Source organism: Mesoplodon mirus (assembly GCF_964341445.2).
Source record: "Mesoplodon mirus genome assembly, chromosome: 2".
Classification (NCBI taxonomy): domain Eukaryota; kingdom Metazoa; phylum Chordata; class Mammalia; order Artiodactyla; family Ziphiidae; genus Mesoplodon; species Mesoplodon mirus.
The window spans coordinates 82,984,185-83,011,365 of record NC_138977.1 but is presented as its reverse complement, the minus strand read 5'-3'; the positions used below and the strand labels follow the sequence as shown (position 1 = coordinate 83,011,365).

The following is a 27,181-nucleotide window of genomic DNA, read 5'->3' as shown; positions in this document are numbered from 1 at the left end:
GACCACCTCGCTGGACTAAGCTCTATCAAAGCAGGGGTCTAGGCTTTTTTTTATTCACTGCTACCCCCGGGCTAACCATAAGATCTTGTGGGTCCTCAATAAATTCATGATGTCGAAGGAAAAACGTAATGCCGGCCCCAACCGCATCGAGTCCTCTCATGAAGAATAAGGACCGGTGGGGTGTGAGTTTGCTGTTTGAGGAAGGAGTGCATTCTGGAGGTGTGGGGAAGAGGATGAGTGAGGAGGAGCCATTACTTTGTAGTTACTATTAAATTACTTTTAGCACAATCCTCCTGAAGGAGATAGTGGGCAAGGCTGTGTGTAGAGCAGTGGTTCTCAAAGTGCGGTCCTCAGACCAGCAGCACCAGCATCATCCGGAAAATTGTTAGATGTGCAGATGCTTGGGCCGCACCACAGACCTACCCATTCAGAGACTCTGTCCAGCAATCTGTTTCCAAAAACCCTCCAGGCGATTCTGACGCAGGCTCAACTTTGACCACCGCATCGGTGAAGAGCAACCCCAGTGATGCTTTGGGGACGTTATTCACAGTGTCCGGGGCCGAGCACTGATTACTACCTATTGAGTATCCATTCTTATCAGGATCTTGCTTGTCTGTTTAAATTGGTTAAAATTTAGTTAATATTCCTGGAGGTGAAAAGGAAATTATGTTTTCCCCCTCCTGCAGGTGTGTTTCTTCCTTGAGGCAATCTTGCTGTGATTTTCACATCAAGAAATAGTGTGTGTGTGTGTGTGTGTGTGTGTGTGTGTGTGTGTGGCATATGCCTGGGGTTCTAGATAAGGAGACAGAAGGAAGGAGAAGATCTCGCCTACAAGTTGCAGCTGGATGGGCCTGGGCAGCTCTCATCTGAGGATATTTTCCCATTATAAGGAAATGCAGACATGTGGGAGAAAAGACTAGCCAGGGATAAGGTTACCTTTTGGTGCAGACAGACGCCGAGCCTCATGGAGGGGTTATCATACCGGGATGCATCGCCTTGGGTCTCGACACTCTGGCCCGCATTCCTCCCTGCCATCTTCTCAGATGATAAGGGGAGCGCGAGTTCAAGAGGCCCCAAAGCCTCTGCCTGCAGGGGTCGCTCTAGGAGCGCGGCCCGCCCCCTCCTTCCAGGCCCCCGCCCCCGGCCCCGCCTTTCTCGGGATCCGCCCCCGCCCGGTTGGGCCCCTCCAGCCTCTCCGCGCAGCCGCCGCCAAAGCCCGGAGAAGTGGAATATCGCCGGCGCCGCTCTCTGAGCGGGACTCGTGGAGCGGCACTGGGCATGCTCAGTGGCCAAAGCCAGTCCTGGTCTCAAGTAGGAAGCTCGTGCGCTGTACCCGCAGCTGATCCTGGCACTCCTGGCAGGGCGAGACTGGAGCAGAGCTGCCGGGCGCCGGAGCCGAGGCGAGCGCCGCGCGCACTGCCGGTGAGCCCTGCTTTCTTCCTTGCTTTTGCTCTCGACCCTGGGGCGGCCCGGGAGTACTGGTGAGAGACCCGGGCAGCGGCAGCAGCTTGCGGCGAGTGGCTGCGCGTAGCCGGGGCGGCTGCTGCTCTCCTCCCGGCCCCGAGGGCTGCGCGGCCACTGCCTCTGGCCCAGCCGCAGCCACAGCTGCAGCAGCTGCCACCGCATCTGCAGCGGGCGTCTGCTGCGGAGTCCCGTGCGCCCTGCGCCCGCGCCGCAGGGCTGGGTGGTACGGCGCCCGCGGGCTCACTCCTTGACTCCATCCCTCTGGCTTCTCGGCGCCCTCTTTCCATCGGCAGCCGGGGCTTTGCAGGGCCTGGGGCGGGGGAGACAGGGTTGGAGGGGTTGCGCCGGGCGGGGGCTGCGGAGGGGAAAAGTGAGGGTGGGCGCCGGCGGGGAAGAGCGCACACCCCCTTGCCCTGGCACCGGCCTCCGCTGTGCGGCTGGGCTCTCCCCGTGCGGCAGCGCGCTCCTGCCGGGGAGTTGAAGACCGAGCTGGCTTATAGGGGATTCAAAGGGGGAAAAGTTCATTTCCCCCTCGGAGGCAGGGAGCGTTTTAACTAGAAAATGGCTGTGCGAAGGGGACCGAATCAGGGAAGCTGGTCCTGAAATCCCCTCCGCTGCCCGCCGGGCGGAATGGAGGGTTGAACGCTAGAAATGACATTTGTGCGATGAAAAAGATTGCTGGGCGGAGGGAGGGGGTGCGGAGTCCCATAGAAACAATGAAAGGTGATCTTGATGTCGGCGGAGAGGTCTAGAACTGAGGGGTCAGGGGCCAAGGGCCGAAGGAGCGTGGGACCTGGATTTAAAAAAATCATACATTGAAGAAATCAGATTTAGAGTTGTGGCCGTTTTGTAGTCAAGTTCAGCGCTGTTTAGAGCCAGGACTGTCCCAGACGGTTTTGGATGGATTGAGTGGTTGGGGAGGACCAACACTGAGAGGAGAATAAGGTCAGTGTTGGAAGCTCAGACAAGATTGGGCGCAGGTTTTTTAGAAGTCCCTCAGTCACTGGCTTTACATTGCGCCTGATGACTTAGGAAAAATACTCAAAGGATTATCATAAAATGATGCCAGCAGTGGTGTTTGAATTCCAAGAAATGAAGAAACTTTGTGAGGTTGGCATTGGTTTGTCATTTGTTTTAATATTTCACCGATTTAAAAAGCAAACAGTGGCATCATGATCCGTTATTATGGATTTGGTTCTCTTAAGTCTTTGGTTTATTTTTCTTGTCATGGATTTATACTTCAAATCTTGTCTTTAATTAAATGGCCATGATAATTAAGAATATCTGAATTCGGGTAGATGGCCTTTCAGGAAGGGGGATTTCTTTGTGAAGCCGCTTTGTTGTGTTTTCAGTTTGTAGCTTGAAAGCAGTTATTTGTTCAACAGTTGTTTATCGTAACTTGCACAGTCCTAGAAAGGGCACTGTTTTGAAAGGATGACATTTGTCAGGAGGATGAGGAACGTCCACGCTGGGGGAAATGCTGAGAGAACACAGGTGGCAGTAGAGTACATTGGTCCGGTAGTCAGAACACCTGGGGAAAACAGATGCAAGGTTTCTATAGCTGTCCTTTGGTCATCGGCTTACTATATGACCTCGAAAAATCACTCAGGGTCTTCCTAGGCTGGGCTTGGTCTAGATATTTGCTCAGGGCCTTTGAGAAAGAACTCTAAAGTTGAGATCCTTTTCCAGGGAAGGTGTTTACTTCTTTCATTCTCTCTTCAAAAGGATACTTTTAACTAAGTAATTCGTCTGCAGGGAGCCAGCAGGGTCCCCTTTTCTGAAACTTCTATAAAGTGGTAGTGGAAAAACTTGATGAGCTAAGGTGTGAAAGACTGGCTTTTTACAGTTAACTGCAGTAATAAGAATACTGACTACAGAATCATCTAGGAAAAGTCTACTAAATAGTGCAAGAATCCACGTGTACAAAGATGAAATATTTTAAAACTTAACTCTTTTTGTCATGTTTCAACTTTTTGATGACTTTTTTTTTCTGCCGCCAGAGAAACAAAAACAAACATCAAATTCTTTTTTTTTTTTTCCTCTCTTTTCTGTTACAGTAGGAATTAATACTGAAAGGCTTGCCATTGTACTAGAACAGTGATATGTTGATTACCCTCATTTCAGGATATCTAAATTTGTCTTTTAAGAGAAATGGAATGTTGTCTCTCTATACCTTCTTCAGTTATGCTTTTAAAATATTCAATACCCTGATGATATAACCCCTTAAATTTTCCAGGGGCACAGCACAGACTTTTAGTAAAGTATTGTAAGAAGATATTACTACTTATGTGGGTGATGGTTATTTTCCTATCCTAAGTTGAGGAAAATAGCATTTGTTCATTATTTACTATGTGTCAAGTCTGATATTGAGCTTCTTACATATCTTATGTGTCAGCATCTTTGACATAAATGTCTGCTTCCCAAGAAAGTCCCTCTGAGGAGGTGGACAGTCTTTTGCTTGTACAGCAATAGAACTTCAAAGTTTTATTTTATATGAGACTATCTTCAACTGTTTTCATTATTATTCAATAAGCATTCTCTTGTATAACATATTTGTTATTTAGAATTAGATTTGATTGGAACAGCATGTCTTCAAAATGATTTGAATGTTTTTAAGAAGCCTCCATCCAGGTTTAAAAACTGTTTTATGTTCATTTATTTTCAACAATGTTGTACTACCAACAAATTAGTGTAAGGAAGATAAGCCCAGATTACCCATTTTAATTTTATGTGTTATTAGTGCATATGCTGCATGTTGATAGATGTTGATGGTGTTTCTTTCGGTTGAAATAGTTTGTCAAAGGCAGAGTGACAGATTCTCCATAATAAAGGGTCTGGTGGGATTTGACGAAAAGACCACCAACCAGGGACTCCTAAGACTTGCCTTCTAGGCCAGGGTCATCCACTACTTAAATTTGCTGTGTGACCTTGGGAAAGTCAGTTCACTTCTTTGGATCTCAGTTTTCCCATCTGTAAAATGAGAGCATAACAGTAGAAAGCACCCTCTGGGTGTCTGTTGGGCCTTCATGTCCCAGTCCAGGGGCCTGTGATGCATCCATTTGGAAAGGGGGACTATATAGATAAAACCTTGGATGAAGCCGATTTTGTTTCACTAAGTCTGGCCTGTCCTGCTTTGTGGAATGCCTTTCCTTTTTTTGGCCAATTCCTATGTCCGTTCTGGTTTTTATTTGTCAAAGGATGGTGGTCATAACATTAACTCTTTGTGGCGCTGCCAGGTTTAGGTAGGAGATAAGGTAATGGTTAGATTTGGGTAGAGCGCCGTAGATATTTGAAACTGTTTTACAGCATCTTCTGAGGATACACTGTGCTCTTGGGCATGCAGGTAATCCAAGGAATAAGTCTCCTCTGGGGCTGTAGAGGAGGCTGCCCTGTACCTTGGTTGCTGGGGCCTACCCATGTGAAATTTGGACAAACTTTTCCCATGTCCCTGTCCTGTCGATTCAGCTGTTGATCAGAATTGCAGCCCTTGGTCTCTGGAATAAAATTATCATTATCAGTTCATGTTAGCACCATCGCTGTATTGAGCAGGTGCTGTATTGATCTGCTGCCGTAATAGCAGGAGTGATGGCTGTCGGAATGCAGCTATGTGAACCTCTCTTTTGGCAAGCCATGATGATGGGGCAGAGAGCAAAGGAAACCTGGTGTTTGTAGTGTACTCTGCTTTTAAGATGGTCACAAAACTCAGCCTCATTAACGTTTAAGTGAGGCAGGTGAAGAGAAGCCAGAGGTGTCAGCGTTTAAATAAGTGATAATAAATAGTAAGTCTAGAGCTTCTGATCATAACTAGGCTCCAGTGTTGCTGGGCCCGTGGTAGGAGCGGGGCAGTAACTGCGAACACCAGGTGAGAGCTGGCAGAGAGGAAGGACATGGAGGCTAGGAAGTCAAGTCATCACAACTTGGCAAGAAGTAAGAAGGCTTGGTCGGTTTAAAGTAAGAGGCTATTGGGTGTAGAGTTACAGGAGACATTCCCTCTGTACATAACCGTATTTCCATAATATTTGGATCCTACCTAGTCTTCTAAGCATTGAACAAATGCTAGGGCAGGCATTACTTTTACAAGCAGGAAAAAAGTCACAATGTATCACTTATTGGTGTATAAAATGTGCAGATGCATATGGACAGCTATGGAAAGAGAACATGGGAAAAGTGAATGGTATGGAATTATGGATTAAGGTTTTTCTTTATTGTTTGTGAATGATTTGGTCATTGTAAATAAAGCGAACCATTCTATCCTTTGCCTCTTGTGAAAATCTTGCAAAATTTTGTCTGCTAGGCGATAACTGAGGTTTTTGCAGTGTAACTCTCCTGGAAAGTATGCTTCAGGAATGCTTGGAGTAGGAGGCAGAATGGTTTGTTTTGATTTTTACCTTTCAAGTTGACTAAAACGAATGCACTTTTGGAACTGAGCTAGGAGAAGTGTGTGCTTTGGAGGACAAGGTTGGGGAGAACTTGCAGAGCTCCAGAGAGTGAAGGGAAATGCTGTTGTTGAAGAAGGAAGACTTGGCATTACCGGTGGTATGGAATGCAGCGTTTCCCAAATCGCTGCCCTATGAATCAGAGCTTAGTTTCTACACAATATGAAAGTAACTGAGTGTCTACTATGTGCACGTCACAGTGCTAGGGCTGTTGTCTGTTGGTGAGGTTTCCACTCTCCTTATCCAAGTGATGATGATGGCAGTGTAGTGAATATTTCATAAGTGTGTTCAGATTAGATGTGTCCTTTTCTCTGAGATTATATCATTCGGATATGGGGGTAAGATTTCTTTTACAAATTGATGGGAATATTTTTATTTGGCAGCTTAATGGTCCATGAAATTGATAAGTCTGGGAATCTGGGCCTGAGATGTAGAGAGCTCTGCCCTCAGGATCAAGTTGAATAGTGGAGGCCAGGCCAAACTGGAGCTTCTGGGTGGGCTGATGGCGCCTCCAGGCCTTCCAGGAATGTGGAGTCACTGGTACAGACCCAAGGTCCTAGGAGCTGAGAAGAAGCTAATTTTGAAAGTGCTCTGGGAACCAGCGAGTATTTTTGAATTATAGCCCAAGAATGACAAGGAAAACGCCAAGATGAAAGATGAGGTTCTGAGAGAGCAGAAAGGACAAGGGACTGAAATGTGAATTTTTGCAGGCTGGACTGCAAAATGACACATCTTGGTTTTTTGTTTCTTTGCATACAGGCTTCTTTTTGCCCAAACAGCATGCTTTAGCAATTCAGGATTGGTGATTCTAGGAAATGCTGATGGAGTTACAGCCATAGAACCGGGAGTTGTGTTATAGCCGGCTTGCTTTGGATCTCTGTAGTGCCATGCCCTCCAGGGTGAGCCTTGATAAGTCACTAGAGGAAGTTTAAGAATAATTTGCTCATGGAATTGGTATTATTCACCTTTAGTTTGAGTTGCTGTTAGTGGGTGGGAGGAGAAGAAAAAAAAAATTATTATTATTATTATTATTTTTTTTTTTTTTTGCGGTACGCAGGCCTCTCACTGTTGTGGCCTCTCCCGTTGAGGAGCACAGGCTCCAGACGCGCAAGCTCAGCAGCCATGGCTCACGGGCCCAGCCGCTCCGCGGCATGTGGGATCTTCCCGGACTGGGACACAAACCCGTGTCCCTTGCATTGACAGGCGGACTCTCAACCACTGCGCCACCAGGGAAGCCCCCAAATTATTTTTGAGTTTTAAATAGTAGCTTAAGGAAATAGGGAATGTATTTTCAGATAATACTTTAAAAATCTGTGCTTAGTAATATGTGGATCTCACTGGTTGTAATAATAATATATTATTAATATTGTGGATCTCTTCGTGCAAAGAGCTTTACAGATGTTGCCCTATTTAATTCTTACAAAATACTGTAGTGCTATTCCTATTTTAGAGATAAGGAAACTGAGGTCCTTCTCACTAAAGGCTACACAGTGAACAGTGATGCTTGCCTTGGAACTGTAATCAACACAGAGGAGTCTATGGTTTGCTGAGGAGCTGCTAGGGTGAAGAAATAACATTTATTAATTAAGGGCCACCTCTGCCTGGTGCTATACGGGAAACATTTCACTTTGTCTTTTGGGGTACCCTCTTCTTTTTTCCCTTTTTATAGGTGATGAAACTCTGGTTCAGAAACATTAAAGCACTCACCCAGGCCCTAAACAAAGCCTGTATTATTATTTCCACCACAACATGAAACTTTCCTAGATTCAGCCTTGGGGAGAAGGTGAAAATTTCTCCTTTTGTCCATTTTCAAGATCCCGTTAACCTAAACCTGCATGCTTAGTGGTGGAGCTGTTGCCTCCAGATTATGGCCCCCATGTGCATTTCTTTCGTCTGAACACAAATTGAATAGTTGGAAAATCCAAATATAATTTCTAAATATGTCTGAAACTAAGGGTTGCTGTGTTGAATCTCTCTGGGCAGATTCCAGTTTAGGATATTTCTATTGTAAATAAAATACACCAGAATCTGATTAGTTGTCACATGCCAATCATGAGGCAGTGTTGGGGTGACAGAGGCCTTTGATAACTTCAGAAAGTTGACCTGAGGATTTCAGGGCCTCTCCAGCAACTCTGAGGCTCACTTGAGACTTCTGGCTGCTAGAGAGAGGATGGTGGGTACCCCTTTCTGGGAGCATCAGGCTCCTGCTTGATGGCTTTGTTCTTACCTTCTGATCTTCACTTGGTTTCCCAAGTAGACCTTTGTCCTGGGCTATAGAGTCAGCCAGCAGACCTGCCACATTGAGTGTCTTGATTTGCTGGGCAGTACTCTGTATCAGTGGAAGTTATGAATAAATAGAATTTCATTACGAGTTAGGTTTCTTGAGTTGATTCATTCTTGAGTGAACAAATAAAACTGAATTTTTGAGTAGAACTGAGGCATGACCTGGACTCACAGTGATCTCAGAGGGGCGTAGATACTTCGGGAAACACTGATTCAACCTTGCATCCTGAGCAGAGCCTCTTATCCTCCCCGATAACCAAACTTTATTTTTTTATACCTTTTCCAGATCACTAGTGCAGACAGACATGCATTCATTTGGGTACACTCAGAAACTTCGGCTTCGTTTGTCCATGCCTTTGTTCAGCAAATGTTTATTGAACACATACTTGGTGCCAGGTACAGTGGGAAGTTCAGGAAGACAGAAGGGAATGTACCAGAGTGTCAATATAAGGTGCTTCAGTAGAGGCATGTGTGTGAGACTCTGAGGGAGGGGAGAGTAGGGAGGCCTTACAGGCCTTATAGGAGCCGTGGCAAAGGACTGTGGCAGAACCCGCTACAGAAAACCCTTCAGCTGTCTCCTTTTCCATTTTTCTTTGGCTTAGTGGAAGTGTTGTAGCCTGCTTCTTCTATCCAACACCTAGGATTTGCCACTGCTTCTATAAAGGCCTAGAGATTTGGCCTTTCTGTAGCTGTGGTTCTCAGAGGGGGCAGTTTTGCCCTCTGGGGAACATTTGGCAGTACTCCCTGGAAACATTTTTGATTGTCATGATTGTGGAAGAAGTACTGCTGGCATCAAGTGCGTGGAGGCCAAGGATGCTACTAAATATCTTGCAGTGTGTGCACAGGACAGCCCTATGGGAAGGCAGTTGAAATTTGGTGGTTACCAGCCAGATTTTTAGGATTCCGGCACTGCTCTGCAATTTCATAGCCATGTGATCTCAGACACCACAGTTACACTTGGACAACAGAATTACACAGTGCCTCAGTTTCCTTATAATGTGGTAGTTATGAGGATTTTGTGAGGTAAAGTATGATAAGGGCTTATGACAGTACTTGGGGGAGTTCCCTGGTGGTCTAGTGGTTAGGATTTCGGTGCTTTCACTGCTGTGGCCCAGATTCAATCCCTGGTCAGGGTAAGCCAAAAAAAAACAACAAAAAAAACGCAAAACAAACAAAAAAACAATACTTGGCATAAAGTAAGACCTTAACAGCTATTATTATTTTTAGTTTTAAGCAAAAACTTTAACTTTTGTCTCTGAAGAGCTTGAGTTTGGAGAATCCAGGACAGCTGAGCTTATGGCACCGCCTCTCAGTATGCTTTGGGGTAAGAATTGACCATTGTTTTTGTTTCTCTGGTTCCTTTTTGTCCATGGGTTTTATTTTCCACTGTTACCACCTCTTGATTCTAGGACTTTCCTTTGTCTTTCATCCATTTTTTTCCCCCAGGGACCCAAATTTATGCCTTTAATGAACCTTCCCCCTAGAGGGCTGAGAAATATATTTATGGTTTTCCTTAGCTCTGTCTATTTTGGGAATGGTGAGAAAACGGGAAGAAGGTCAAGGGAGATGTTGCATTACTTCCTGATGGTCACAGCTCCCTTCTTTATAAAATTCCATGCAGGATTGAGAGGCAGGTGGTACCGTCTGCTTAGTAACTCTTCCCTCTACGCCCACCAGCTCCACCCCCAAGTTAGGTGCCTGCTATTTCCAAAATACCCTGTAATTGGGTCACAGCATTATCTGCCTGCTGAAAATCATTTCTGAAAATCAAAGTAAAGGCTCAGTCTGTCTCAGAGGGATTTGAAATGTCTCTGTCCTCTACCTCTGGGCTTTGCAGAGTTGTTCTGAAAACAAAAGAAAGCAGACTTGTTATCTCGATTAGGTGGCAGTCTCTCTGTGGCCTAGAGCAGTGTCATATTTTCACTTGCACATGCGCTCAAACCATGAGTCCTTTCTGACTTTCAGCTGGAAGGTGAGCTTGTGGACTCCACACAACAGATCAAATTTACTGTTGAATTTTTTTAACGTGATTGACTTGTAAAGGTTTTCATTCAGTGTTTTGAATGGTATCAACAGACTAGAGAAAAATTAAGTTCAGTTGATATAGGTTTCTAATTTCCTTCCCCATGACACTGTCCTCTCTCCCTAAATGAGAGCAGTGGCCTCTCAGTGGCCTCTCGGCTTGTCCAGCTCCATTCAATCAGTTTGGCTTTCCAAGTGCTGGGCGCTGTTCCAAACGATGCGCATGGAAACTGACTGGGATGGCCACTGCCTCTGACAGCTAAAGAACTAGCTACGGTAAAATGCTATGTGTGCTTCCCAGATCAGCATCTGCTCTGCCTGGGTGTGGGGTGTGTGTCAGGCAAGCTTCCCAGGAGAAGGGATGCTCCATCTATCCCACCGCACACCTGGCCCTTCCTTCTCTGCCGCTGCGTAAGGCGCCCCTGACTCCCAGCTCCGAAGTGTGCCTCCACTTCCTTCCCACCGCTCTTGCCTCTCACCTAGGAGGCTGCAGCTCCTCCTCCAGGGCCTCTCCCTGTTCTCAACAGGGTCTCCGAGGTCATCTCTTGAGATCTGCAGGCCTGGGCACGCCCACCCCACCCGCAGGGGCTCCTCAACGCCCTCAGGAGGAAGCCCAGCTCCTTGGCACCGCATCTGAGCCCCTCATGGCCTGCTTGCTCTGCATCTCGTGCTCTGAGCTCAGGCCTCACGGTATTTACAACACGACAGTTTTCTCTGGCCTTTTATCCTATTCCCATCGCCTGCAACCATCCCTGCCATCTGTGTGCTCTTTACCTGCTTGACTTTCCTTCCTCCTTGCAGGAAGTAGCTTAATCATCACCCACCTCAGTGTGAAGCAGGATGACCTGAGGGCTCGTTAAAACACACACGGCTGGCCCCACCCCAGGGCTTCTGATCCCATAGGCCTGTGGTGTCTGTAGCCTGATGAAAGCTTGCACTTTAATGATTTCCCAGGAGATGCTGATTCTGCTCGTTTGGGGACTGCACTTGGAACATGGTCACCCAGGAGAGGGTGACTGGTTCTTCTCGCTCCCATGGTGAGCTCCCTCACACCCACTTACATCCCACTTTTGTTAGCACTCAGAATTGTAACCATTTACTTCCCTGGCTCCTTTTCTAGTCTGTAAGCCCTGGAGGGACAGCACTGTGGCTTCTTCATCTTTGTGTTCCCAGTGTTTTGGAAGTCCTGGGTGCTTGATTAACATTTGTCAAAGAATGAGTATGTGAATGAACAAGAATGTTATCGTTCGAGGCTTTGATAAATATGCCCCAGGACATTTTCAGCAGCTAGTTTTCCTGAGAGTTTATCCCCAGATATGATGGTATAGGCTTATAGTATGATGTTAATGGGGTCGGTATGAGTTAACATAAGCCGATTAACTTTGTGGTTTTTGTGTCCAGATTCTAGAGAAGTTTTGGGGAGGGGCTACCTTTAAACCCATTATTGTTTCTGGAGTGAATCAAAATACATTGTTTTCTTATAGTGGCTCAGGATGAAAATATATGTTCACAGGAAATGCAGATGTCATTTAATTTAGCCACAGCATAAGCATGGCCCCTTTATTTGAAATAATAAATCATATTGAACTGAAATTAAGTATAACCAGATGTTTAATCATTTCTCCAAGCCAGAGGGAGGGATAGCCAGAATACTTCATTTCCTTATTCATTCTGGAAATGTTTATTAAGCACTTACTATGTGCCAGTGGGTTCGAGGGGCATGGCGATGATTAAAACTCTCTCTGCTGTCTCTGTGGGGGGGTCTGTGAAGAAATAGAGACGGGTGATGTGACGCAAAGTGCCTAGTGGGCTCCTTTAGATCAAGTGGTCCTAGTATGTGACTATTAAGCTGTGTCCCTAGTGGCAGTAAGTGATGGCCATGTCAAGATCATGGAGAGGAGCAATTTTAGGCCAGGAGAATGGTACAGAGGGCCTCACTTTAAAACATCTCTTGGTGACAGGGATGATAAGTTAGGAATTTTGGATTAGCAGATACACACTACTATATATAAAACAGATAAACAACAGGGACCTACTGTATAGCAAAGGGAAGTATATTCAGTATCTTGTAATAACCTATAATGGAGAAGAATCTGAAAAAGAATACACACACACACACACACACACACATAATTGAATCACTTTGTTGTATACCTGAAACTAGCACAGCATTGTGAATCAACTATACTTTAATAAAAAAAAAGATACTCAAGGAATACGCCCCCGCCCCCAAACGAAAAAAGCTCCTTAAGGAGCCCTTATGATCCTATAGTCCTGAAAACTGGATTGATATCACATTATTATTGTGCCTGGTCATCGGTCATCCAGGCTTCGGCTCTAGGCTTGCTTCCAGGTCCTCTAAAGCAGTGTTTCTCAAAGTGATTGGAAACCTGAGTGATTGGAAATATATTGTGAATAAAGGTTTCTGCCATTAAATTCAGAAAATTGTGTATACCTACTCTCCATCAGCATATTTAAGAAGTCCTGCTGAAAAGAAGTTTGTTAACTTCCTTTAACCCAGCATTGGCCTGTGGGTGCATCTTGCACAGTCTCTTCTGAACTGGTGTTTCTTGGCGCACACCTTGGACAGCCAGCTCTAAAAGTTCTGCTTTGCATGCCCCTGAGAGAACGTTTCACATGACACAGACTTCTCTGCTCACCCTTCAGTGTTTTCTCATCATTGTGGAGGACTGCAGGATCTTCAGTGGGGACAGCATTTCTTTTATTGGTTTTCCTCATGCCTGATCAGTTGATCAGTCCCACTGGCTTGGGTCCAAAGATAAATGGCATTTCGAGCCTGAGAGATCATTGCTCGTTTGGTGCATTTAGGAGAGGAGCTGGCTAATGGAGACTGGTTTTTGACTTGAATTGTTCAAATTATGACTTCATCTTCTTTCGGGTATCTAGACATTGTCTTGGAGGCCAGCTGACTCTAAGTGGACGGAGGGAGAGAGGAGTGACCAGCTGGAGTTGCTAAGGCTGAGCATTAGGTATGAGAAAAATAAACTTGGGGTCAGACTTGGTTAAGCCTGTCCTGGGATTTTGCTGACATTTTGGAATCTTGAGCCCAACTTAAAAAAATATTGGCTTTTAGATTTTTTTTCTGTTGAGGTGTGTTTAGTTTTGGTCCTACCTGAGGTCAGAGCTGATGGACTAGGTCTGTCTTTGTGAAGAGTTTTATTCTCTGATCATCTTTCTGGTTGTAGTTTGGCACAGAGGCCAGGAAATGGACTAGGTCGGGTGAGCTCACTGAAAATTTTCATTTGAGGGAGAGCCCTGGATGAGTCTTTTTGAAAGAATATTTGTATAGATAGGATAATTCAGAGTAAAAGAGTGTTGGTTCAGTTTTCAGGGATGGGAGGAGGCCCCTATCCTGTGCTGCTGATTTTTTATGCTTGGGGCAACTCCCAGAAAGATACAGTAGGACTTAACTGAGAAGAGGGTTAAAAGAAGCTGCAGATATAGATGGAATAGCCCCCAAAACCCTGCACCCAGGGAAGGAGCCAGTGTGGAGCGCTAGGAGAATTAGGGCTGGGGGTCCCTGGGGCTTCCTTCTAGTTCTGGGAATTTAGACTTTGAATTTGCAGTGATTGGTGCTTTTGGGTCCCCCTTGTCAGGGTACTCTTTTCTTGGCATTGGTGCTTTCCCTAAATGGGACAGTACATTTAGTGTGAACAGTAGATTTGTTGCATACCATTGCTGTGGTCAGTATCTCCATGTCTTCAACCATATATTATCCCGAATTTCAGGGGGAAAAAAAACCCTGTGTTTGAATTAATCGTATTGCAATGATTTGAGCAGAAAATGTATGAGCAGTGGTGCAATAGAAGTAACACTCACCACTCTTATTCATGAGACTTAGCAATTGGGTCAGTGTCGTTTTCTAAAAATGTCTTTTTTTCCAGGACTTGAGGTTATTTGTACTAAAATAAATAGAGGAAGTCTTGCATTCCATCTACTTAATGTATAATGGTCTCCCGATCAAAGCCATCTCCTGCTGACTTGAGTTTTATTTTAGCTTAAATCATTTTCCTTTACTAGTACCAGATCGTGCTGTTATGTGTATATTTTACAAGCTGCAAGTAGAAATAAAAAGCAAAAATAAGATGTGGCATTGTATTGAATTTTGTCTTTTTCCCCCTTTTGTTCTGAGAACATGTGGCTTACAAGAAAAACCAATAAAGATAGACGACTGGGGTGAGTGTTGATTTGTGGCATTATTATCTTTATTTCTTGTAAAGAAAACAGGATTTTCATTAGATGCTATTGTGCTGTTTTCCATTGAGAGAGATAATAGTGGGATGGATGGCCCCATTCAGAGTCTATATACATTTTTGCTTAACATTTAAATGATTTTTGTATGAACATTTGTAAAGGTGTTTCTTTCTTTCTGCAGCACCAGCTATTAAACAGTGTGGTGCTATCTTGCCCGAAACAATTTCCTTCCATAGGAGAGCTCGGTGGATACACGTTTTTATGAAATCACATTTGCTTTTCCTTAGTGTTGACCTTGAAAGCTAACTTTTGAAATGCTTGCAGATAGATCTTTTTGATAGATGGTTAGGTCAAAGGAGGATACCCAATGTGATGTGATTTTTTTTTTTTTTAACGTCTTTATTGGGGTATAATTGCTTTACAATGGTGTGTTAGTTTCTGCTGTATAACAAAGTGAATCAGCTATACGTGTACATATATCCCCATATCTCCTCCCTCTTGTGTCTCCCTCCCACCCTCCCTATCCCACCCTTCTAGGTGGTCACAAAGCACCGAGCTGATCTCCCTGTGCTATGCGGCTGCTTCCCACTAGCTATCTATTTTACATGTGGTAGTGTATATATGTCAATGCCACTCTCTCACTTCGTCCCAGCTTACCCCTCCCCCTCCCCATGTCCTCAAGTCCATTCTCTACATCTGCATGTGATGTGATTTTAAACATTTCATTTGCATAAAGCAAAAGTTCGTGGGAGAATGAATAGAAACAAGTAGAGATTTCACGGTGATGTTGGGGATGACTCGGCCGGCTTTCCCTCTCTTCTTTCCCAGCCACCCTCAGTGTTTCTTATCCTTTTAGCAATGAGTAAAAGGGAAAAACATAATTCTCATGTATTCATTCTTAATTCATCTAAAGGATGTGCATTTCAGGGGTGTTTCTTCAAGGAGACTAACTGGGAACGAAAGAGAACTGGCATCATGCTTAGTGAAATAAGCCAGTCACGAAAGGACAAATATTGTATGAATGTCCTTATATGTGGTGCCTGGAGAAGTCAGATATATAGAGACAAAGTGGAAGGTGGTCGCCAGGGCCTGGAAGGAAGAGGTTATAATGGGGAGTTATTGTTTAATGGGTTCAGAGTATCAGGTGGGGAAGATGAAAAAGTTCTGGAGATGGATGGTGGTGATGGTTGCACAACACTGTGAATGTGCTTAAATTCCACAGAACTGTACACCTAAAAATGGCTAAAATGATACATTTGGTTATGTACACTTTACCACAATTTAAAAAAAAGTTTAACCCCCCCCCCAAAAAAAAGAAAGAGAGAGAGAACTGGTCCTGTGTCCTCACCAGCAGAGGTACCGTGACCCAAGGACTTCTGACTTATTGTCAATGTGGAACCTGAGGGTGTTCATTTGCACTGGACTGAAGCTGCTGGGGCCTGTTCTGATGTCTGTGCAATCTGCCCCGGGGGCTGAGGCTCTGAGATTGTGCGGGTTCCCAGGACCCCAGGAGCTGGGGAGGGTACAGGTGCCACTCACCGGAACCTGATCCTCAACTCCTGTGTTTTCAAAAGCTTTCTTTAGTGCAGGACTAACACTGATCCAGACAAGTTTGAAATCGTGAATTGGGTATGCTCTATGTGGGTCATGTTTTTGGTCATGTATATTACTGACTTCTGCTTTGAAGATGAAGTGATTTGGTAAAAATTAATCTTCATTGGGATGTCCTCAAAAACTGTGGCACCTTTCCCATCTCTTCTGTTGAGTGTGCCCTCATAGCCAAGTGACCAGCTGGCCTCACCCTTCTTTTGCCTTGTCCATTTGTGGTTCTAAAGAGAGCATGGACTTCAGATCTAGACAGAGCCGAGTTTCAGTTTGGGCCCTGCCTTGGGATAGGTGGATATAGGTGGGTGCCCTGCCTGAGCCTCAGTTTCTCTCTATGAAATATCCAGAGTGATACCTACCTGGGTGGGAGGGTTTCCTGTGATAATGTGAAAATGTGTGCTATAAAGTGATCAAGATATTTACTGCCTTGATTTCCTGTTGTTGAAGTCGTTGGTAGGTGGACCAGGCATTTTAGATTAACTCCACATTGGTTACTGTGCTGTGGAAGACGGTCCTTGATCAAAAACTTACATATGTTTAGTATTAAAATATTTAAACAGATAATTCTTTTAAAGAAGGCTGATGGGGAGATATTTGTAATTGGTAGTAGGTTTTTAATGCTTTATATTCAACTACATAGTCTTGGTGTTGACTGTTACCTCCCCCCTCCCCTTTAAGTATCTTCAGAGAATGTGGATGACAGTTCCTCAGTGTCTTTGATGCCTCATATTATAGTTTAATAGGTGTGGAAGACCTACGGGCTGGGATTTGATCCTGGATCGGTCTCTATCAGCAAAAGTTACCTACTTTTTCTCACCTGAAGAGGATCCTGTAGAGATGATAAGGGTTAATGTTTATTGGGCCCCTCCCGTGAGACAGCAGCCACTGGCTGTGATGCACGTGTCAACGTGGAGATCATTGGGCCCCATGCGCCTGTGAAGTAGCTGCTGTAGTTATCCGCAGATACAGGTGGGGAAGCTGAGGCTCACCCAGTTTGTCCCAGGGCACACAGCTAGAGCAGGCGATAGGATTGGGCTGAGTGTTGATTATGAGGACAGAACTCGGCATGGGGAAGGCACTCGGTAAATGTGAATGCAGATGCTTGAGTACACACACATACCCTTAAATTGATATTTCCCTGAGACGCAAGAGCTACTAAGATTGCAAAATCAGGAAATATCCTGGGAAAGTAGAGAGAGTCTAAGGACCAACCAGCATGAGAAAGCTCGTGTCAGAAACACGAACTGTGTTTGGTTGTTATTGTAGCTGCTTTGCATTTCTTTCTATTTGCTGTTTGAAACAAAGAAAATGTCTATACTCTCTGTAGGGTGATGTATACTTTCAAAGGATTGTAACTGGGGTTGTGATGTTTTTCTTGAGGAAAAAAATCAGTTATTTCTTTAATCATTGAGGATTCTGTCCTGAGAATGCGCTCAGTATAATTAGAGAGGATAAGCTCCAGCCGCCAGGGGTGAGCAACTGGCGGTCTTGAAATGTTCTGTAAATATATTAGTCTGAAAATTGCATTTTAATGCAGTGTACTAGCAAAATTGAATTTTACTTGCTAATTTATTCCATGTTAATAGTGGCCTTTTTCTACAGGAAGCCTGTTACTTTATTTTTAAAAATATATAGGTCATTTGTTTCTTCCAAAATAATTGAACGATCTTTTGGAATAACCTGTTAGTACTTCCACTTCTATTTGAGCCAGGATAGTGATGGAATACAAGAAAGCAGATAGAATTTCAGGTCAAGAATTTGATTTTAGGAGATATCATTTTCCCTATGATGTTTGCTTTGACTAGCTTTGGTGTACTGTGCATCCTGATTTAAATGCTATGTTTTGATATTTAAAATGAGTTAAGGCAACTTTGTGGTCCTTTTTGCCATCTAGGTGATGCTAGTATAATAAAATGTATTCATTGAATTAGTTATCAATAATGTCATCTAAGAAAACCATCTCAAAGATAATTCCTGAGTAGTGAGTTGGTTAACAATTATTTATGCCAGAGAATTTACCCAAGTCTGTTTTAATAAACAAATAAATAAATAAACAATTTATTTATTTGGCTGTGCTGGGTCTTAGTTGCGGCACACGGGATCTTTAGTTGCGGCATGCAGGATCTTTAATTGTGGCATGCGGGCTCTTTTAGTTGTGGCATGTGGGCTCTTAGTTGCAGCATGTAGGATCTAGTTCCCTGACCAGGGATCGAACCTGGGCCCCCTGCATTGGGAGCATGGAGTCTTAACCGCTGCACCACCAGGGAAGTCCCTAAGGGGCCAAATTCTGAATTAGCCTGTTTTGGAAATTTCTGGTTGTTTCCTTAGCATACAGAGAAAATCAGGCTTCCAGTGTGTGGTAAAGGTATTTCACATGATTGACAGATAAAGAAAGCACAGTTGATGTAGGGTGAATGTGCAAGTTTGACATTAGACTCTGGAAGTATAGGGAAGCTATCAATGGGAGAAATTTGAAACACACCTGTTTACTTGTATAGTTGTGTACTTCATTTCCATGTTTCCTTGAGGGCTAATTTTTGTTAATAAAAATTTGAAGGCCGCATGTAATCTTTAACTGTTAGCTGTAGGCCCCAACGAATCAAAAGAAATGGATACTTCTCTTAAGAGTTTTAAAAGAAAATATCAGGGGCTTCCCTGGTGGCGCAGTGGTTGAGAGTCCGCCTGCCGATGCAGGGGACACGGGTTCGTGCCCCGGTCGGGGAGGATCCCACATGCTATGGAGCGGCTGGGCCGGTGAGCCATGGCCGCTGAGCCTGCGCGTCCGGAGCCTGTGCGCCGCAGCGGGGAGAGGCCCGCGTACCGCAAAAAAAAAAAAAAAAAAAAAAAAGAAAATATCAAATGATTATAGGTCACTATTATAGAATGTTGCTTGGTGATTGTTCATTGGTCAAAATTCAGAAGTATTGCCTTGATGGAAGAAATGGAGAGAGAAATGAAGAGAGTGGGAAGGTAAGCAGATTATAAGTATTTTACTTTAAATTTTTCTGGTATATTAACTGGCTTCCATTCTAGGGAAATACTTGCTTTTTTATGATAAAGTTTCTAATTTACTTAAAATATGTTTACATTTTGATTGTGTTCTGTTTACCTTGTATGTAAAGAAACGCTTGGATCTCATTTAACCCTTGAATCTCAAACATTTAACCACTCCTCTCTGTATTCAAAAGAGTGATTTGAGAGCTAACAAATTTTGCACCAATCAAGAGAATTAACTGGCTAGAAAAGCGGAGTCATTTCCCTGCATCTGTGGAGTCAGTTCTGTATAGGGTATTTGTTACCTTTAGAACTGTGTCTCTCCCCTTGTGCACTGCCCCCCCCACCAAATACCTTGAAGTCTTAACCTCTGGTACTTGTGAATGTGACCTTATTTACAAAATGGTCTTTGAAGATGTCAAGTTAAGATGAGGTGAAACTGGGGTAGGGTGGACCCTTAATCCATTATAACTGGTGTCCTTATCAGAAGCGAAATTTGGGCATAGACATAGACTGGGAGAATGCCACGTGAAGACAGAGATATACAGATACAGAAGAAAGATGACTATGTGACGATGAAGGCAGAAATTAGAGTTACGCCAGGGCTACCAGAAGCTGGAAGAGGCTAGGAAGGATCCTCTCCTAGATGCTTTGGAGGGCGCATGGCCCTGCCAACACCTTGATGTCAGAATTCAAGCCTCTAGAAGTCTTAAGAGAATACATTTCTGTTGGTTAAGCCACACAGTTTGTGTTTGTTCCAGCAGGCCCAGGAAGCGACAAGACTTTAGAGTCGGACTGCTTGAGTTTGAATCCTGGCTTCACATTCTAATGTTGTGATCTTGAACCTCAAGTTATAAGGCAAGTTTTTGAAACTCGTGGTGCCTCAGTTTCCTCATCTGTAAAGTAGGACTAAAAAGAATACCTTCCTCATGTAGTCATTTTGAAGATAAAGTAATGTATGTTTAATACCTTGGCAGTGCCTGGTGCTACTACATGTGAAATTCAGTCATTTAAAAACTATATAGAGATGATTTTTGATCCTTCAACAAATATCTGTTGAGCTTCTTTTTTAATGACAAGCCTCATGCTAGACAGTGAGTGTTCAGAGTGAACCCTCATAGATCCTTTAGAAAGAAGATTCCACGTGGCATCTTTATGGACAAGAACTGGGTTTGACCTTTCCTTGGACCTTGGGAAGTCCAGTACAGGACCTATGAACTGCGCAGTCAGTGAGCATGGAGCCAAACTGCCTGGGGTCAAATTCTGGGTCTTGCTAGCTTTGACCTTGGGCGATAACAGAATCCTTAACGTTCTCTGCCTCCACATCTGCAAAATGGTGACAATAATTGTACTTTTGTCAATAGGGTTATGGTAATGATTAAGTGAATTAAAATACATGAAGTGCCTAGAATAGTAAGCACATAATAAATGTTGTTATATTATTAAATAAACCCAGAAAAGTTTCAAACTTGTAAATTAATTCATTTTTTTGAAATTTATTAAGTGTGGAGAATTCAGATATGAATCAGATACAGCTCCTTTTCACACAGAATGAATAGTTAAGTCAGGGAAGATTAATTCACTTACACTTTGATGAAATAGTATATGAACAAAGAAAATGGTGGTAGAAAGTAGAAAGAGCATGATTAATTCTCAGGGTTTCAGAGTATCAGGGAAGGTTTCCCACATATGGGTTTTGGAGGTTGAATAATTCTCAGGGTTTCAGAGTATCAGGGAAGGTTTCCCACATACGGGTTTTGGAGGTTGAATAGGAGTTTTCTAGGCAGCAAAGGAAAGAAAGAACATTAGGGGAAATGGGAGTAGTATATCCAAAGGCATGGAGTATTACCACCATGACATGCACAGGAGATACACCCAGTGGGTTACTCATAGTGGTACAAGAGTATAGGTCCTAGAGCCAGGATTCAAATTCTGCCACTTACTGCTGTGTCTCCTTAAGCTAATTTCTTGACCTCTCTGTGCCTCTGTATTTTCATCTTTTAAATAGGGATAACAGACTTTGGGAGGATTAAATGGGCATATTAATTAGAAGTGCTTAGATCAGTGCTTGTCCAAAGTAAGTGTTTTAAAAAAAGTATTGGCTCTAATTAATGTTATTACTCTTCAATTTGCTAAAAGAAGACAAGGGCTAAGAGGGTTCTCTTAAGATTCTTAATCGAGTTCAGCAATTCCTGTGGGCTTGGATAAATGCTGTACCCTTGGGTCTGTATACTCTCTTGAAACAGCTTTCACCATTTGAACATTTGGGTTAGGAGGTGAAAAAAATACATTGTTTAAGTAGAGGAAAAAGTGATTAAAGTAAGCCAGACATTGGCACAAAGCCTTGTGCAGATTGCTGATTAGGCAAAATAAAAAAAATAAACCAGCATGTTGAGCCAACATGGTTTTGTTTATTAGATCTGGTGAACCACCTGTATCTTTAAGTGATCAATTTAAAGATGGTTTGGTTTATTGTTAATTGTCTCCAAATTACCCGGTGACATCAGTCTGTGTTCTGAACCAGGGTAAGTTTAGAAAAACCATCACTGGAACGCAGCCCATTGGTGGTGCTGCTAAGTTGGCAGGTGTTCAGAGGTGAAAGGAGGCGTGTGGCCTCGGGATTTCTTTGGCTACACTTCTCAGAGCTGTGATGGCAAATGCATGAATGATTTCAGCTGTGGTCCAATCTACTTTTATTTTTAGTTTCTAAAGGGGGGTGTCATTTCCAGTTGTGGTTTTCTTTGATCATGAGAGCCAAATGTACTCATTATGACAAGACTTAGGCAGAAAGAAAATAAAAAGTAAACCATCACCAGAAATGTCAACATTTGGAGATAATAATTGTTAACACTTGGGGTAGAGCCTGCTAAGCCTCTTCCCACTTGCAAAAAAAATTAGGCCTTTCTCGACTGCAGGGGCAGTAAGGCCAGCATTGGACACAGGGCAGGCTGGTGAGTGAGATTTTGGGGGAGATGTTTAATTAGAAAATTCAGGACAGAAACAACATAATGATGATCATGGAATTGTTTTACACTAAACTAGTTAAAAATGTTGGTGAAATAAGTGGCTGAAAAAAGGTTCTATTTACTCACTAAGCATTTTTTAAAATAAATTTATTTAGTTTTATTTATTTTGGGCTGCATTGGGTCTTCCTTGCTGCACGTGGGCTTTTCTCTAGTTGCGGTGAGTGGGAGCTACTCTTCGTTGCCATGCGCAGGCTTATTGCTGTGGCTTCTCTTGTTGCAGGGCATGGGCTCTAGGCACATGAGCTTCAGTAGTTGTGGCTCGCGGGCTCAGTAGTTGTGGTGCACAGGCTTAGTTGCTCCGTGGCATGTGGGATCTTCCCAGACCAGGGCTCGAACCCGTGTCTCCTGCATTGGCAGGTGGATTCTTAACCACTGCGCCACCAGGGAAACCCATCATTAAGCGTATTTATTGAGTGCCAGTGAGATGCTAGGGATACAGCAGTGAACACAGCACAGCAGATAAAAATCTGAGCCTTTGTGGAAGTTGCATCCATTGTCAGGATTATAGACAGTAACTAAATCAAATAAATAATCGAAATCATAAGGAGGAAGTAATGTGGAGAAAAATGAACCAGACCAGAGGGATGGGGCGGTAAGGGGAGGGTGAGAAGGAGGGGATGTGATTTTATTTTATTTTATTTTTTAAATTGAAGTAGAGTTGATTTATAATGCTGTGCCAATCTCTGCTGTACAGCAAAGTGACTCAGTTATACACATATATGTATATATATACACACATTCTTTTTTTAATATTTTGTGTGATTTTAAATGAGGGGCAGTCAGGGAAGGCTTTACAGAGAAGGTGTTTGAATCAACACTTGAAAGAGGTGAGGGAGGGTGGCCTGTGCTGTGCATAGTTGGGGAAGGAGTGTTCTAGGCAGTGGTGTTCCAGGAGTTGGAGGGTTTCAGCACAGCTGCAATGAGGGGAGAAGGAGTGGATGGGATCAGGGAGATGAAAAGGTGGGGTGAAGGGCTAAAACATCCCTCTAGGGCTGGTTGGGCCATTGGAACAGCCTTGACTTTAATGCCAATTAAGATGTGAAGCCACTGGAGGGTTCCCAGCCAGGGGTAACTGTCTGACTTACATTTCACAAGGGTCATCTGGTGGCTGTATGAGAATAGATTTTAGGAGTGCTGAGTGGACTCAGGGAAATCAGTCCAAAGATGGTTGTGGTAATCTGGTTTGAGAGACGATGGAGAGTTGGACAAGGCCAGTAGCGGTGCAAGTGACTGGATTCTTAGTATATTTTCAAATTGGAGCCAGTAGGATTTATTGATGGCTTGAATGTGGGGTGTGAGAGAAAGGGAGGAGTCAAGGATGATTCCAAGGATTTTAGTCTGAACAGCTGGAAGTATGAGGCTGCTCTGAACTGAGATGGAGAAGACTATGATTCAGTGGAGTAGGCTTTGGTGAGGGAGTGTCATGGTCTGAATGTGTCCCCCCACCAAATTTCTATGTTGGAAACCTTACCCACTAATGTGGTGATACTAGGAGGTGTGGCCTTTAGATAAGGTCATGAGGGTGTACCCCTCATGAATGGGATTAGTGCCTTTATAAGAGTTATGAGAGAGCTTGCTAACCCTCTCTGCTCTCTGCCACGTGAAGATATGAGAGGTTGGCAGTCTGTACCTTTCCTGGAAGAGGGTTTTCATTAGACACCGGATCTGCTGGTGCCTTGATCTTGGACATCCAGCCTCCAGAACAGTGAGAAATAAATTTCTGTTGTTTTTAAGCCATCACTCTATGGTATTTTGTTATAGCAGCGTGAATGGATAAAGACAAGGTGGATCAGGAGTTCAGCTTTGAATATGGCAATTTGAGGTGTTTAACAGACGTTGATTGGAGATACAGACCCAGCAGTTGGATCTAGGGGTCTGGAGCTTAGGGGAGAGGTCTGAGCTGGAGTTACAGGTTTGGGTGTATAAAGATCATCCAGGGAGGGAGTGAAGTTAGAGAAGACTTGCACTGGCAAGTTAGGGTTGGGGAGATGAGAGGAAGAAGAAGCAAAGGAGACTGAGAAGGACTGGGCACTGATGGAGGAGTGTGATGTCTTAGAAGCCAAGTGAAGATGTATTTCAAGGGAGAGGTGTGATCAGCTGGGTCAAATCTAAAAATAAATCACATCTCTGTGTAAAACTGTAGTAATTATTGAAAACTTATGTTTGTTCTTTAGGTTTTATCTTATTTACTTCTCAAGATATACGGAATGAAGTATAAATGCCCCATTCTTTCTTCCTGCTCCCTGTATGTAGCAGAGTTAATAGTTAATAGTCTGGGTAACCTTCCAGATGTGTGTATTTATATATCATATTGATATCTGTGTATCTATATCTATTTGTCAACTTTTGTCTTAAGATATTTCAAATATACAAATATCCCAATAAGTAAAGACTAATGTATTAGATCCTGATGTGAACATATTAAAGAAATGTGACCACTCTTCTGGATGACTTAAAATTTATCTTTACTTCCTTATTATTAGAGTTCATACACATACGTACACCTTCTTGCTTGTGTGCATATGTGTGTGTTCTCTCTCTCCCTCCCTCTCTCTCCCTCTCTCTCTCTTTCTCTCTCTCTCCCACCCCTCCTCAGGCTCTTCCAACTTGCCCAAGGCTCTGCTGTATTTTTCAGACAGCTGCAGTAACAGCAGAAACGGTGGTCCTGTTCCCAGCTGGGTCTTGAGAGAGCTGCAGAATTAATGATGCAGAAAACAGCAGCCTCCACAAGGAACGCATGAAGCTTGCTGATGAAAGTAGCCTTGGGGAGTCCCAGGTTTCCATTTGGAGAGCTCAGGAATGCCAGTGGGAGGATCATCATCTAGGAGAAAGTCTGAGGCTTTGGTGTCCTTCAGTCTTTACCTCAAATCCTAGCTCTGGCACGTAACTGTGATGATGGACCAGTCGCACCCCAGTTTTCTTCATCTACGGACTGGAGAGATCAATTCCCACCTTAAAAAGTTATGAGGTTTGTAGGTGATAATGTGTGTAAGTAAAGTGCCTAAGAGAGGGCCTATCACATAGTAGGTTCCAATTACATTCGTTCTTTCCCCCAGGTCTTTCTCATCTTTTTCCCATTTTACTGTTAAGGTAATCAGTGGATGAAAAAGGTTTGCAGGTATATTATTTAAGTAAATATATTCTGGTTATCTAGAAAGGAATATTGAGATTAAAGAATTTTAGTACATAAAGTAGTTGAACTGAGACTAGAATTCTACCAGGTTTTTGTTTTTGTTTTTTAAATCCAATTTCTTAGCCAGTAAGCTTTTATTTTATTTATTTATTTTTGGCTGTGTTGGGTCTTCGTTACTGTGTGCGGGCTTTCTCTAGTTGCAGCGAGCGGAGGCTACTATTCCTTGTGGTACGCGGGCTTCTCATCGCGGTGGCTTCTCTTGTTGTGGAGCACGGGCTCTAGGCACGCAGGCTTCAGTAGTTGTGGCACGCGGGCTCAGTATTTGTGGCTCGTGGGCTCTAGAGCGCAGGCTCAGTAGTTGTGGTGCACAGGCTTAGTTGCTCCATGACATGTGGGATCTTCCTGGAGCAGGGCTCAAACCCGTGTTCCCTGCATTGGCAGGCAGATTCTTAACTACTGCGCCACCAGGGAAGTCCCTAGCCATGAAGTTTTAAAAGAATTTTACTGAAGGTGTGTTGAATTGTTCAAAATCCAGTACACATTTATTGCACTGTGCTAGGGCAGCGTATAAGGTGCTTCGGGGACAAAAGTGAGTGCGCCGACCCCAGCCTGTCTCCCTGGGGATCACAGATAAACAGTGTTAGCGTATGGAGACCTGTTCCTTTAACACAGAAGAAGGATCAATAAATTACATCTGGGGGTTTTAAAGAAAGTAGGAGAGAGGAGATGACATACTATGTCAGGGCCACAGTTCTACACCTGAAGAATCTGGAGCCAGATTCTTCACGTCCAGAACATTTAGGTAATGACTTCCTTGGACAAGCTCAATGTTACATACATTACATACAGATGTTCATAAATGTGCATTTACTTGTACTGAGGACTTCGGTCTGTTAAGATGCTTTTGTCACTTGATTTTTGAACTGGGCCTGTTTTGTTATCAGGTAGCTCTGGTGAGTGAGTTGTTTCGAGGAGGGGATTTGTTATCACTGTAAAGCTGCAGGGCTAGGAGAATTTAATTTACTCGTGAAATTTAAAAATTAAGGTATAGCTTCTATATAGGGAAGTACACAAATCTTAGGTGTACAGCTGGATGAGTTTTCCCATATGTATGCACCTGTGCAGCCATTAGCCAGATTAAGATAGAGAACATTTCCATCCTTCCCACAGCTTTCCTCTTGTCCCCTTCCATAGGATATCCCTCCCATTACACCTCTGTCCCTGTAGCTGAGCTCTCCCTGTTTTGAACTTCACATATTTGGAGTCATACAGTATGTGCTCTTTCATGTTGGTGTTCTAATGCTCAACCTCCCATGTTGTTGTGAGTTGCAGTAGTTCATTCTTTTCCGCTCTGTGTAGTCTTCCATTGTGTGAATATACTTCCACTTATTCTCATTACTGTTGACAGACAGTTGGTTTCCCGATTTTTGGCTATTGAGAATAATGGTGCTATGAATATTCTTGTATGTGCCTTTTGGTGGACACGTACCATGCATTTCTTCTAGGTGTATTCTTAGGCATCGGATTGCTGGTCGTCCAGCCTTAATGGAGTCAAAGTGGTTGTTCAGGTTTACATCCCTGTCAGCTATGTGTGATGCCACCATCTTTTAACCCTTTTAGGACTTGCTGTGTTCCCCACCATAGTTAACAGCACCACCGTCCCCACAGGCACCTTCCTGCCTGTTTAAGATCCTTTTCTTTTGCCTTGTCCAGGTAGGTCATCAACAGGAATGGCCAGTCTTCTGAAATGTCCCAGGAATCTGTTTTCTCTTTTCAGTCCCCAAATGTCTTCCAAATGGAGTGGGGAGCTGAACTTCAGCAGTGATAATAATGAGGGTCTCATAGGATTCATTTTTGCATGGTTCGATTGTTGGCATACCGGTAAGGGATGGCACATTGCATTTTGGAACTTCCTGGATTCTCCTTAATGGCAAACAGGTAGCAGAGAACTGAAGCTCGCGGTTGCAAACTGAGCATGCACAGGCACCCTGCAAAGTTAGCCA

At 43.7% G+C, this 27,181-nt stretch overlaps 1 protein-coding gene across 18 annotated transcripts in view; it reads left to right on the top strand.

Moving 5' to 3' along the window:
* The first annotated feature begins 1,230 nt into the window (after positions 1–1,230).
* Positions 1,231–27,181, top strand: part of APBB2 (amyloid beta precursor protein binding family B member 2) — a 389,233-nt gene continuing 363,282 nt past the window's right edge. For all 18 annotated transcript variants that reach the window (XM_082637315.1, XM_082637301.1, XM_082637312.1 and 15 more), the window contains exon 1: positions 1,231–1,422. The gene's annotated coding sequence lies outside the window, so the exon portion shown is untranslated. The remainder of the gene's footprint in view (positions 1,423–27,181) is intronic.